Source organism: Antechinus flavipes, chromosome 1 (assembly GCF_016432865.1).
Source record: "Antechinus flavipes isolate AdamAnt ecotype Samford, QLD, Australia chromosome 1, AdamAnt_v2, whole genome shotgun sequence".
NCBI classification, from domain to species: Eukaryota; Metazoa; Chordata; class Mammalia; order Dasyuromorphia; family Dasyuridae; genus Antechinus; species Antechinus flavipes.
Genome location: NC_067398.1, coordinates 236,499,837 through 236,515,084, shown reverse-complemented (window position 1 = coordinate 236,515,084; position 15,248 = coordinate 236,499,837). Strand labels below are relative to the sequence as shown.

General features: G+C 34.9%; 1 protein-coding gene across 2 annotated transcripts in view; it reads left to right on the top strand.

Annotated features, from left to right (window-relative positions):
* SEMA4D (semaphorin 4D) overlaps positions 1-15,248 on the top strand; it is a 206,945-nt gene that overhangs the window by 28,187 nt on the left and 163,510 nt on the right. Inside the window, exon 2 of one of the 2 annotated variants that reach the window (XM_051998243.1) lies at positions 1,684-1,837. The exons of the other annotated variant lie outside the window; for it this stretch is intronic. The gene's annotated coding sequence lies outside the window, so the exon portion shown is untranslated. The remainder of the gene's footprint in view (positions 1-1,683; positions 1,838-15,248) is intronic. 2 annotated transcript variants of the gene reach the window in all.

Here is a 15,248-nt window from a genome sequence, read left to right as displayed (position 1 = left end):
AGATCTATTTTTGTTTTTACTTGATCTGAGATCAGGATTGCTACCTCTGCTTTTTTTTTTTTTTTTTCAGTTAAAGCATAATAGATTTTGCTCCAGCCTTTTTATCTTTATTCTGTATATATATATATCTCTGCTTCAAATATGTTTCTTGTAAATAACATTCTAGGATTCTGGCTTTTTGTTTCTTGTAAACAACATATTCTAGGATTCTTTGCTATCCGCTTTCTTTTTTTTTCTTTTTCCTGCCATCCTGTTTTCCCCAAGTTCTACTCACCCCTTCCCTTCTTTCCCTCAACTGTAATAAGTCTTTTGTACCTCTTCATGTAGCATAATTTACCCCATTTTACTTCTCATTTCTTCTCTTAATACAATCCCTTTCCCACCCCAATTTCTTTTTTATATCATCACATTAAAGTCAATTTATAACTACACCCTCTAAGTATATACCTTCTAACTGCTCTGACAAAGATACAGTTCTCAAGAGTTACAAGTATCATTTTCCCATGTAGGGGGATGTAAACATTTTAACTTTAAAAAACAATTTTTTCTTCCATTTATGATTCTTTTGAATCATATTTAAAGATCAAATTTTGAAAACTGTTCAACTGTTTTTTTTTTCATTGAAAATGATTGAAAATCTTTATTTCATTGAATACCCATCTTTCCCCCTGAAAGATAATGCTTAATTTGGCTGGGTAATTGATTCTTGATTGTAGACCAAACTCCTTTGCCTTACAGAACATCATATTCCAGAGCCTTCAGTTGTTTAAAGTGGAAGCTGCTAAATCCTGAGTAATGCTGATTGTGACAGCTATTGATATTTGAATTGTTTTTTTCTGACTACTTGCAGTATTTTTTCCTTGATGTAATAATTCTGGAATTCAGCCTATAGTATTCCTTGGAGTTTTCATTTGGGGGTCTTTTTCAGGAGGTGAACAGTGGATTATTCCAATGACCATTTTACCCTCTGGTTCCAGGATATTAGGGAAGTTTTCTTTGATGATTTCTTGAAAGATCCTGTAGGGTGTTTTTTCAGTGTGGCTTTCAGGTAGACTAATAATTTCGTGGATTGTCTCTTCTGGATCTATTTTCTACATCAGTTGTTTTTCCATTGAGGTATTTTACATTTTCTTCTATTCTTTTCATTTTTTTGACTGATTTTTGATCTCATTAAATCATTCACTTCCATTTGTCCAATTCTAATTTTTAGTGAATTATTTTCTTAGTTTTTTTTTTTAACTTCTTTTTGCATTTGGTCAATTGTACTTTTAAAGGAGTCATTTAGTTTTTGGCTTTCTTTTTCCATTTCACTAATTCTGTTTTTTAGAAGTTGTTTCTTCTCCCTCCCCCCCCTCCCCATTTCACCAATTCTATTTTTAAGGCGTTAATTTTTCTTCCTTTTCTCCAAATCCATTTTTAAGAAGTCGTTTTCTTCTGTGTGTATATATAGTCAATTTCACCAAATTTCTTTTTTAGGGAGTTGTTTTTTTCAGTCAGTTTCAGTGTTTCCTTTTCCAAGTGTTCCTTCAAAGCTCTCATTTCTTTTCCCCATTTTTCTTCCAATTCTCTTTTAAAATACTTTTTGAACTTAGGAGCCATTTTAAAAATAAAAAAATAGCTTTTTGTTTTCAAAATCTTATGTTTCAAAAATTTTCCCTCCCTTTTTCTCACCCCTTTCCCTAGACAGCAAGTAATCCAATATATGTTAAACATGTGCAATTCTTCTAAACATATTTCTACAATGATCATGCTGCACAAGAAAAATCAGATCAAAAAAGGAAAAAATGAGGAAGAAAACAATGAGGAAGAAAAAAAAAACAAACAAGAACAAAAAAAGGTGAGAATACTATGTTGTGATTCATATTCAGTTCCTACAGTCCTCTTTCTGGATACAGTTGACTCTCTCCATCACAAGTCTATTAAAATTGGCTTTAATCACCTCGTTTTTGAAAAGAGCCACATCTTTCAGAATTGATCATCGCATAATCTTCTTGTTGCCACATACAGTGTTCTCTTGATTCAGTCTCTTCAGGCTGCTGATTATTTCTTACAGAACAATAATATTCCATTACATTCACATACCATAACTTATTCAGCCATTCTTCAACTGATGAGCATCCACTAAGTTTCCAGTTCCTTGCCCCTACAAAAAGGGCTGCTATAAGTATTTTGTACATGTAGGTCCCCTTCCCTCGTTTATGATCTCTTTGAAATACAGGTCTAGTAGACAGTGTATGCACAGTTTGATAGCCCTTTGGGCATAGTTCCAATTTGCTGTCCAGAATGGTTAATGTAGTAGTTCACAACTCCACCAATACTGCAGGCTTTCCCTGCTGAATGGCCTGGGCAAGTCTCACCTGTTATACTGGGATTCAGAAGCTCACAATTTGCTATCAGTGGTTGCACTGGAGGTCTCACAGCTAGTCTGCTGATCTGGCCTTCTGGATCAGGACAGAGTAACCAACATATAATCTTGCTGTTGCTGTATACAGTTCACTTGGTTTTATTCCACTTCACTTAGCATCAGTTCCTGTAAGTCTCTCCAAGCCTTTCTGAAATCATCCTACCAATCATTTCTTATAGAACAATAATATTCCATAACATTCATATACTATAATTTATTCAGCCATTCTCCAACTGATGGGCATCTACTCAGTTTCCAGTTCCTTGCTACTACAAAAAAGGGCTCCCACAAACATTTTTGCACATGTGGGTCCCTTTCTCTCCTTTAAGATCTCTTTGGGATACAGGCCCAGTAGAGATACTGACAAATCAAAGGAATGCACAGTTTTATAGCTCCTTGGGCATGGTTCCAGATTGTTCTCCAGAATGGTTGGATCAGTTCACAACTACATCAACAATGTTTTAGTATCCCAATTTTCCCACATCCCCTCCAACATTCATCATTATTTTTTCCTGTCATTTTAGCCAATCTGTAACTCTGATCTTCTTTGTAAATAAGGTTTAAGGGAAACTAGCCTTTCTTAGAGTTGCCCTTATTGATATCTTTCTTCCAGAGCTTGTCTCTAGAGTTAGCCTCCTTAATTCTATCTGAGCTAGACATTGAGAAAGACTAAATTTGCTAGTTTAGAGAGATTGGTTCAGTTAAGTAAAGGTGCTGATTGTCTGTGTCTTCCTCTTTGACAGGGAAGATCTATATACTGGAATTTGGGGGAGATCATTTTCAATGTTTACATTATTTTGGTCTTTGAAGGTACCTCAAAGACTACATAGTCCAGGTCATACCTTAAAAATAATTCCTTCTACATTAGAACCAAGTGATACATATGTTGTATCTAGGGTATACTTTAACATGTTTAACATGTATAAATAGATTTCCTGCCATCTAGAGGAGGGGGTGAAGGGAGGGAAGGGAAAAATTGGAACAGAAGTGAGTGCGAGGGCAATGTTGTAAAAAAATTACCCGTGTATATGTTCTGTCAATAAAAAGCTACAATTTAAAAAAAAGAAAGAACCAAGTGATCATCTGGTCATTTTTCTTGAAGACCTCTAGTGAAAAGGAATCCACTGCTTCTCAAACCAGTCTATTCTATCTTTGGATAATCCAAAACCTAGGAATTTTTCCAGACATCAAGCCTAAATCTTTCTTTCTGCAAATCCCACCTAGTATACCTTATTTTAGTGTCTGGGACCAAGCAAACAAGTCTAATTTTACTCTTTATAAATGTCTTAAAGAAATGTACCATATTTCTCCCTAAATCATCTCTTCTTCAGGTTAAAAGACCCTAATTCCTTCAGTTGGTTTTAGCATGATCTTAAAGGCTTTCACCTTTTTTATTTCCCTTTTCTGGATGTGTGCCAGTTTAACAATGGCCTTCATAAATTGTGTTGTTCAACTAAACACAATACTGAGTATATAGTACAGGTTCTGGTTAATTTTCCTAAATCAAATTAACTGGCAACTTGTTCTTCCATTTAGTGAAGTTTCTGGTTTTACTTGCTGTCCTAAATTATCATCAAAGGCTTAGTCTAGTACAATACATTCCTCACCCCCAGTTCTCACCTCTTTCAGAGCCTTGCCTTTTATTGTTCTTAGCAAATTTTTCTAGCCAACTCAATTTCTTTTCCTGTATAAAATCTGTATCCCTATGAGAATCTCTCAACAAGTTCTGATTTCCCTGAACATGTTAAAGGTTTATAGGGCAGGGCCATACTGATTTATTTATTTAGTGCTTCTCTGACTTTCATAGTTATTTTTGTTATATTTCATATTTTCAGTTTCAATTTCTCTTATGAAGTGAGAAATTTCTTGCTTTTCAGTGTTATCAGTGTGGCTCAAGAAATTATTGATACTGTGGTTCTACTCTATGTATGGGCTTAGAATTTATATCCATTTTTATGAAAATTGGGTTAAACAAAGAATAAATATAAGGCAAAGCTAAAGGGACTCTTCTATGAGTGAATGCATGAAGACCAACAAGGATTTTATAATATTGATTTTGATTGCTGTGACTAACATAGGTAAACTTGTTAGATAATTGAAACATTTAATATAATACTTAACATGGTTGTTTTCTGGCTTATTTGTAGTGGTGATAGAATTTTTTTCCTTTTTTTTTTTTTTCCTGAGCTAATTGGGGTTAAGTGACTTGCCCAGGGTCATACAGCTAGGAAGTATTCAGTGTCTGAGGTCACATTAAAATTCAGGTTCTCCTGAGTTCAGGGCAGATGTTCTATCCACTGTGCCACCTAGCTGCCCCGAGATAGAATATTTTAAATTTGCAGAATTTCTTATACTTATATAATTTGATCCTCTCAACAACTTGATGTGGCTGGTAGTAGGAACTGTATGATTTTTGAAAGGAATTAGAGACACGTTATGATTTGGTTAGGCTAATAATAAGTAGAGTAGGGACTTAACGCCACCCGTTTTAATTCCAAATCCAGGGCTGTTTCTACTGTATGATTAGAGTGATCCAGCTCTGACTTTTCTGAAACTCAGTTTGTTCACCTTTAAATGAGTATGCAATCACATATACTACCTTCCTTACAAAACAAAATTTATACAATCATAATTTATACTAAACAATTTACACCTATTGGGGTGTGTGATAAATGTATTGTAATCAGTTCTCAAAAAAAAAAGGACACATGACAAAACTTTTAAATTTAATCTGTTTGATTAGTGTTTTCTCCATCACTTAAGTCCAGATCATCAACAAAACAATCAATCAAACCTTTAAACAAGTATTGTTGGTTTCTGTCATGTAAATGCTCAAAATGGTGTTTTAATATTCTCTTCTCATGAGTCTCATACATAGGATGATTATAAGGAAAATGTTTTAGTGATAGGTGAAGTATTTTTATCTACAAAATCATCTATAGAATTTATGAGAGAGCTATTTGGCACGATGGATAAGAGTGCTGAACCTGGATTCCTATGGAACACAGTGGCTTTCTGTTACATTTATATGTGTAATTTGTTTGGTTATTTTCTTGTCACTGAGCATATATTTTGCTTCTACAAATAATAAAATTATTAATATTTTTTGCACATGTAATATTTTCTTGCTGTTGTTTACCTGCTTATGCAATTAATCTATCAGTGGGATTTCTAGGTCACAGAGTATGAAAATTTTAATGAACTTTTCTTACATGATTCCAAATTGTTTTTCAGAATGATTAGACCAATTTTAGCTCCACCTTCAGTCAATAAGAATGCCTGTATTCCCCCAGTTCTTCTAATAGTGAATTTGAGTATGACTCGAAACATTAAAGTTGTTTAAATTTTCTTTATTAGCATTTAAGAACAATTTTTGAGATAATTGGGGCTTTTGAAATCTGTCAATTAAAGAACGCCTCTTAATATTTTAGATTTGGATAAACAAATTCAAAGATTTGGCTAAATCCATATATTTTCTTCTAATGTGAGCTTTCATGATTTTATTTGTGCAAACGCTTTTTAGTTTTATATAATTGAAATTATTTGTTTGTCTTTCATAATCTCTTTTTTCCTGTACCTGCCTATAAATTCTTTACCATCTGTGAAAGAAATAACTTTTAATCATTCTAGACACAAGCATTTAAGTGCCTACTATTTTCCAGGCATTGTAGTAAGTGCTAAGGATACCTAGAGGCATCAATCACAATCCCTATCTTCAAAGAGATTACAATCTAGCCAGGAGAGAAGGCATATTTACAAAAGAAATGGGAGTAGGACCTGAAGAGATCTGGAAAGTTCTCACATAGAGGTAATAGCGTTTGTATTTACCCTTGAAAGAAAGTAGGTGCAATGAGGGAGTGAATGAAGTTCATTAATGAACCTCAATCAATTTCCCTCCAGCCTTTAATGTAATTCCAGAAAGTAAAGAAAAAGAAATTGTTACTCAAGAGTGATGGATTTAGATGATAGGTTTTTTTTTTTTTTTTTAAATAGTATTTTACTTTTTCAAATTCACGCAGAGATAATTTTCAGTATTCACCTTTGCAAAATCTTGGGTTCCAAATTTTTCTTTCTCTCTGATCCTCTTCCCTCTCTCCAAGATAGCAAACAGCCCTATGTAGGTTACACATGCACAATTCTTCTAAACATATTTCCATATGCCTCATGCTGCACAAGAAAAATCAGATCAAAAGGGGAAAAGAAACATGACAAAGAAAAAAAACAAGCCAACAAACAACATAAAAGGTGAAAATACTGTGCTTTGTTTCACATTCAGCCTCCATAATTTACTCTCTAGATGCATATGGCACTTTCCATTCTAAGTCTATTGAAATTATGAAGAGCAGTTTTGTTAGCTCTTTATGACGTATGGAAAAGTCTTTAAGTTTCATAGAATTAAAGGAATTGACTAGATTGATTAGATTCATGTATCAGTCATGAATAAATGAATGATGAAATATTTATTATTCTTTATTAGTGAAATGGACAAATCCCTCCTTTCCGCCTCGGGCCAGCAGAAGAAAGTTTGCTCAGCTAGATTGGGGGACTTCTTTTGCGCTTCAAAGGGCCGGCTCAACAATGCTCTTTAGGATATCTGTTCTGGGAGGGTGGTACCGAGAGGGTGGTACTGAGAGGGTGGTACAGAGAGGGTGGTACTCGAAACCATCTATCTCTGATAATGCCCTGGTGGGATTTCTCCTCTTATCCTGTAAAACTCCCTATCTTCCTGTTGTAAAATGCGAATCACAGATTAAAATGTAACAAGCTCGAACAAAAAAATGTTTACAAGGCTGTCTTTAGTTCTGTAAGGGACGGAATTCGACCATTCCGTCAGGAGCTCGGTACCAGATAAATTCTAAATCTTCTTCATTGCGGCTGTCTTGAATTTTATTGCCTGGGCTATTTCAATTAGTGGTATTAGTATGTTAATATACGAATATTACAATATTGTTATATTAATATTATACTAATATTTCCATGTTATTACTATTAGTATTTGTTATATTTATCATTTAAGCTTACTATTTGTGAGTCTCTGGGACTTACAAAAACAGTCAGTCCTTATCCTAAAGGAGCTCACATTGTAGTAACAGGTAAACAACATACATAAAGGGTCAATGGCCAAAAGGGGATTCTTGGGATAAAAATTCATGCATTCACTGCAGACACATTAAATTCAAAGTACCTTCTAAAGGATCTGTCACATAGAAGGCACTTAAATGTTTGTTGACAAATTCTTTCATAACTTAGAGAAAGAATTTATAAGTAAGCACATGATAGAGAACATTATAAAGGACAAAATAGACAATCTCAATCAAAGAGGCTTCTCTGCTATAGTTTTAATGATGCTAATCCAGGGGATTATGCTATGGATATAAAGGATACCAGATTCCCTAAAAACATTCCCCTGAGCCTTAGAGATGTATTATTTTAATGAGTAATAGAGGGGGAAAATCACTTCTAGACTCATCTGACCAACCTTGGGATCCACAGAGTCACCCCTGATATCTTATATAGATTCTGGAGTAGACAGATGCTGCAGAGGCAAGCCAATAACAAAGTGAAGGAGTGAGCAGCTGTTCCCAGAACTTTGGGGCAATTTCAGTACTCCCTGACTGAACTCTGCAGGTTCAAGCCTTGCCATGCCCAAATCTCCGTGAGGAGGCCAGGGCTGTAGGAGAGCTACTTTGGGGAGTTCGGGGTAGGTCCAACATGTGACACTCCCTGCCCAAGTCAGGCAGCCTGAGACACTTCCAAACCTGTTGTTCCAGGCCTGAGCATGAGAGCAGCCTCAGGATATTTGGGGTGGGGGTGGGGAAGGGTACATTTCAGCACTTCTAGAAACAGAGACTAAAGCTAGTCCGGTCCTAGCTGGCAGAGAGTAAGCCTGGGGGCATTCTAGTTATGGTCAGGATGGTACCAATGACCCATGCCAACCTATGGGGAAAAGAACCTGGAAAAAATCCAGCCTAAGCAGTCCTTGACACTTATATAGGAGCCACATGTAAAAGTAGCCTCTGAGCTCAGCAACACAGGGAATCCTGTAGTGGGGAGTCATTGTTTTCTGTCCAGCTCATTCTAATTTTTAGGATATTCAGATGTTGAATGATATTTTTCATCACATGTTCTAAGGCATTCCTTATCATCCTTTGTTCTCTAGCTTTTCAATTTTTTATTTAATTTCATTTCCTCCATGTCGTCCTGTAGTTCTTGTGGCCAGAGTACTCTTTTCTCTGAGGTTTTATGTGGACTTACTGAATCAATGGTACAACAATAACAACAAAATTAAACTAAGCTAAAAAAGAGAAAAAAACCTTAAGAAATGTAATATGAGGAAAAATAGGGTGCAGTAGATGGAGCACTGACTTGGGAGTCAGGAGGACTTGGGTCTAAATCTAATTTCAGATACTTAGTAGCTGTGTGACTTACCTGAAGCAAATAACCCAGATTTCTGGGGAGAAAAATTATAGTACAACCTTGGTACATTGGTACTGATTGTTAATTGGTTCTAGAAAGCATTATGAATGGAGAAAATGACACGTATCTAAGAAATTTTTTCTTATATATAAGGAGTACATCTCTAATCCACAGTCTAAGCAAATTGCCTCTCAATTTCCTGAAAGGGCTGCAGCCCAGCCTTGGTTCAACTCACTATCTGAGAGGAGCCCTTTACCTTTATACTCTCCTCCCACCCCAGGCAGGAGAGAAGCTGGATGTAGAGGCAGAAGCTGTGGTCCAGTCTGGCGCTCTGGCATCCACTGTAGGGGTTTGGGGCTGTCAGGAATCCTGGGTCCTCCACCTAGGCTTCTGCCACTGCTGCTCAGATCACTGCTACAGCCATTGCTGCTGCTGCTACTGCTTCTCCTGCTGAGCACACCAGCAGCTCTGTGACCTTTCCAGTACTACTGTTTTGGGAGCCAGGAGACTATATGTTGTAATCACATCATCCTGCAGGAACTGTTCCATAATCTGCCTGTCAGAGTATACAACCTTAGCATCATGGGCTACAACTTGACAATCCTGCACATCACAGCCTTCGCTGGGGAGGAGCAGAAACAGGCAGGGCTGGGAAGCACTCCTGGCCAACCTCACATCCCTACTGCTCAGCCAAGATGACATCCACTTGCAATTAGTGCCAAGCAACCGTCAAGGACTAAGGCAATTTTTTCTCATCAAAATGCATTGAATCCAAATTTGACGAGTTTTCAAGCAGATAATTGCCAATTATCAATAATATCAGTAATATCAAAGAAGCCAAGATAGAAGTGTAAGCAGATAGAAGTATATAATCAAGATCCTTCCTTCTATAAATAGATCCTCCAAACAAATTTAGAAAACGGACCAGACTAAATACTGAAGGGGAAAATCTAAGGGGCTTCCAAAAAGTGAAAGGTTTACAATAAATCTGGCAAAGCCAAGTAAAATAGACCCTTAAGGATTTAAGAAGGCTCTGTATGTGTGTGTATGTGTGAACAAAAGATTTACACAGTGAAAAGGAAGGGAACAAAATCTGTAAAGTTTCAGATAAGCTTAAAAAAGCAGGGATAGCAGTCATCATTTCAGATAAGGCTATAGTAAATATAAAAATAAAAACTTATTAAATAAGAAAATTATATTATGCTTCAAGACACCGTAAAGAATTAACATTAGGGGCAGCTAGGCAGTGTAGTAGATAGAGCACCAGCCCTGAAGTAAGGACTACCTGAGTTCAAATTTGATCTCAGACACTTAACATTTCCTAGCTGTGTGATCCTGGGCAAGTCACTAAACCCCAACTGCCTCAGCCAAAAAAAAAAAATTATTTAAAAAAAAAGTATTAACATAGATACATTTAATAATATAGCATGATAATTTCATAATTTAGGAATACAGTTGAGGGCCTTAATAGAATCCTTTCTGATTTAAACAAATATAACTAAAAGATAAATAAGAAGCTAAAAATTTAAAGAATTTTAGAATAGTAAATAGTAAAAATAGTAATTTAGAAATAGTAAAAAATAGTAATAGAGATGTTAGATCTCTATTGATTGCTGAATGGGAATAATACAATATCTAGATATTTTTCAAATATACATTAGAATCTTTATAAAAGTCAACCTTGTGTTGGAGAATAAATGTCTCACCTAAACAACAAAATTCAATCAACCAATAAACATTTATTAAAGGCCTATGTACCAGACACTGCACTAATCACAGGGAATATAGAAAGAGCACAAGACAGTCACTGCCCTCAAGGAACTTACAATCTAGTTGGAGAGACAGCTATATACAGGATAAATAGGAAATAATGGAATTAAGAGGTGTTGGGGAAGCCATCCTCTAATAGATATTAGATGGGATCGATAGATTAAGACTCTGTAAGTTTAGCAGGAAAGCCACAGTTAGGCTTAGGTTAATAGGAAACATAAGGTATTCATGGGGTAGAACCATGATTTATTGCAGGGGTCCTCAAACTACAGCCCGCGGCCCAGATGCGACAGCTGAGGACATTTATCCCCCTCACCCAGGGCTGTGAAGTTTCTTTATTTAAAGGCCCACAAAACAAAGATTTTGTTTTTACTGTAGCCCGGTCCTCCAACAGAATGAGGGACAGTGAACTGGCCCCCTATTTAAAAAGTTTGAGGACCCCTGATTTATTGAGTCGAAATCAGTTATTTTGTTGAGATTTAAAGGAAGCCAGAGAGTTCAAGAGTCAGAGCTGAGAAGGGAAAGCATTCCAGGTATATAAGACAGCTAGGAAGTATGTTCAAAGCTGAAAGCTGGAGTGTCTTTTTTGTGGAATGGACAGGAGATCAGTGTTTTTGAATGAAAAAAAATACATGTTGGGAAGTAAGAAATAAAAAACTGGAATGTTAGGAGTATGCAAGGTTATGAAGGATTTTAAATGATAAAGAGAAAATTTTGTATTTGCAAAGGTAAAATAGGCAGGCTTTGGCAACAGATTGGATATGAGAGGTGAGAGAAAGGGAGGAATCTAGGATGACTCCAGGTTGCACACCTGAGGAACTAGAAGGATAGTGTTGCCCTCTACAATAATAAAGACTGCAGAAGGGGTAGGGGAGAGCTTAGGGAGAAAGATAATGAATAGTGTTTTGGATGTATTAAGGTGTCCATTGGATATCCATTTCAAGCTATCTGAAAGACAGTTGAAGATGGGAGATCAGAGGTCAGCAGAGAGTTAGATTTGAGAATCATCAGTACAGAGGTAATAATTAAAACCATGGGAATTGATAAGGTCACCAAGTGAAATAATATAAAGGAAGAAAAAAAGACAGGACAGAACCCTAAGCAAATCATTTTGCTTGCTTCTGTCCCAGTTTTCTTAGTAGTAAAGTCAGGATAATAATAGCAGGACCTATCTCACAGTGTTTTTTGTGAGGATCAAATGAGATCATCTTTTTAAAAAACAGTACTTAGTGCAGTCCCTGTAAGCAATTAATAAACATTTATAAAGTACCTACCCATATGATAGGCACTAAGCTAAATACTAAACACATCATTTAGTGATCATGAGTCAATAAAATTTATTTAATTAAGGGCTTTTATAGAAAGAATTTAAAAGTAATTGAAGACTAAACAATCCTAAAAAACTGATGAGTCAAAGAATAAATTAGAGAAACTTTAGGAAATTTCATCAAATAAAATGGCAATGAGACAATTTACCAAAAATTAGGAGATTCAGTTGAATCAGCTTTAAGGGAAAATTTTCTGTTTCTAAACACTTTCATCAACAAGAGGAAAAAATGGACATGCAATTAAAAACAAACAAATAAACAAACAAACCTGATCAACAACAAATCAAAAATCCCCAACAAAATGACAAAGTAGAAATTTAAAAATTAATTAAGAGATTAATAAAATTGAAAGCAAAAGACCATTGAATTGACAAATAAAATCAGGAACTACTTTTAAAAAATAATAAAATAACCAAGTTGATTTGAAAAGATAAAGGGAAGCCAAATTGTTGATATAAAAAATTAAAAAAGAGAACTTAAAACAATTCAAATTTATAAGAATAAGAGCCGTTCTCCAAATGATAAATTGTCAAATGATATGAAGAGGCAATTTTCAAAGAAAGCGATCCAAATTATCAGCAATCATATAAAAATACTTAAAATCACTAATAATTAGAGAAATGCAACAATAATTAGAGAAAAGCAATTCTGGAGTTCTACCTCACAACTCTCAGACTTGTAGAGATAAAGGAAAAAATGACAAATTTTGAAACTATACTGGTGAATAGTTGTTGGAGCTGTGAATTGATCTAGTCATTCTAAAAACAATTTTGGAATTATTTCCAGAAATTTATCAAACTCTGCAAAACTTCTGACCTAATTGTACCATTACTAGCTATGCTAGCAAAGAAAGATGAAAAGAAACTCTGTACAAAAACATTTATATAACTATACTACTTTTTTCATGATAGCCCAAAACTAGAAACTGGGATTGGAGGGCGAAAGAATATCCTTACAAATGACTAAAATATGAATGTAATAGAATTTGATTATGCTATATGCTGGAATAGATAATTTCAGATAGGACTGGGAAAGCTTTTATGAATTGATGGCAGAATGAAGTAGATACATTCTAGAAATAAATTTTAAATGATTTCAGAAGGGGAGAAGCCATGACAATAGAGTAAAAGGAAGCAGTCATTCTCATATGTAGCTTGGCAGAAAGGCTTTCATTCTGTCCTCTCTCTGTCTCTGTCTATCTCTGTATGTCTGTCTGTCTCTCTGCTGAGTGTTTATGGTTTTTTTTAAAATGAAATTTCTTTTCCTGATGAATTTTGTTAGTACTACACAGAAATGCCCATAATTTCTGTAGGCTTATTTTATATCCTGAAACTTGTAGCAGTGCATTTTCAATGATCCTAAAAGATGATCATTGCCCTCAGAGCCCATAATTTAAATCGGCATCCTCTCACTGATGCTTAATAGGAGAATTAAAATTCTAGGTCATTCAAAAGGCAGTGGAAAATATATTGGACTTAGTGTGACATTTTGTTATTTTTCATTAGTTTCAGTCATGTGACTTTTCATGACCCCTTATTTGTTGTTCTTATTTTTCTTTGGGGGGGGGGAGGTGGCAAAGATATTAGCATAGCTTACCATTTCTTTTTCCAGCTCCTTTTATGAGGAAACTGAGGCAAATAGGATTAAGTGACTTGCCTAGGGTCACACAGCTAGTAAGTTTCTGTGGCTGGATTTAAATTGAAGTCTTCCTAACTTCAGATCTGGTTCTCAATCCATTGCAGCATCTAGCTTCTCTTAATGTGCCATAGTATATTATGAATATTGATTTGAATAGTAGAAGCAGCTTAAGGTATACTTGGAAAAGTAAGTGGGTTTTTCATGTAGTGAGAGAAAGATAATGGGATGAACAGCCTGAGAATTATATTGTTATCCACAAAATACTAAAAGACCTACAGAAAGAAGGCCTCCACTACATTAGGCTGATAGAAGAATGTGGACAAAAATCCCACAAAATGAGTTATCATCTACAAAAGTGCATGGTGTCCACATTGATGAGATCCTGAATCTATTAAATATTTATAAAGTACTTTTATATACTTCTAGTCTATTAGGTTTGTAATCTCTGCATTATCCTTCATTCCCCCCCTCTTGCCCATCCCATACATCCAATTAGTAATCAAAATTTGCTATTTCTATTTCCACAATGTCTCTCAAATGTGAGATTTCTCCTCACACAGCTACCTTAATTCAGGTTCATCTCTTATCTTGATTATGGCAAGAGCTTCCTAATTATCTATCTCCCTGTTGTATCCTTTACCACTTAAGTCCATCTCACATACTTAAGCACAGATCTGACCATATCACTCACCTACTTAGTGAATGTTGGTATATTCCTGTTGTCTCAAAGATAAATAAAAAGTCTATTTAGCTTTTAAAACCTTTCCCAACTTGGCTCCAACCTGAGAATGGAACCCTTAAGTGCATTTCTTTTTTTCTATTATGCTATATTGCCTCTGTAAGGAATTCTTAAATCATATATACCTCCATAAGTCCTTACATTCTCATAGTCATTGTATGGTTAACTTAAAATTGTGTGATCGTTCAAATTCCTGAAAGCTTGGAAAGGTGGGCAATTGTACTTTTCAGTTCTGTATATAAAATGCAAATTCTTTCATCTTTTGATGATGCAACAAAACTAAAACTTGTTATCTCTGATTATTTTGTCTTTGAATTTCTATCCTCAAAATCTAGCAAAATACCTTTTACATAAAAGATGGTCAATCAATGTTTGGTGAATTGTTGAATATTAAGAATAAAAGAATGATAACCCCACAAATTGATTCTAAATAGATTCAACTTAGAATTTTGTAAAATTTATTCTTTTGTGGCTTGTTTTAATAAAGATGATACATGTTAGCCTTTTCTCTGATTGCAGGGAAAAAACAATAATATAGAACAGCCCAAGAAAAATTTCAATCTTTTAATATGAAATCTAGAGTCAGTGTAATATATAGAAAGAGAGATATGTAATTGAGTTTGAAGATCTAAGTTCAAGACTGTTCTCTATCATTTTTTAGTTGTGTGACTGACCTGGCAATTTAATCTTTCTGATCTTATTTTCTTTTTTCCTGAAATAGATAAAATGACAGAAACATTTACCTTAGTAGGTAGATTGCTGGATTCAGAATTCGAAATAACTAAATTTAAATCCTTCATCCATATTATATTTTGTGGTCTTGAGCAGATCACTTAATGCCTTGTTTCTTCACCTGTAATATAGAGATAAGAGCAGCTAGCTCACAAAGTTGTTGTAAAGATTAAATAAGACACTATATTTATAAAGAGTTTTTAAGGTAAACATCAAAGTT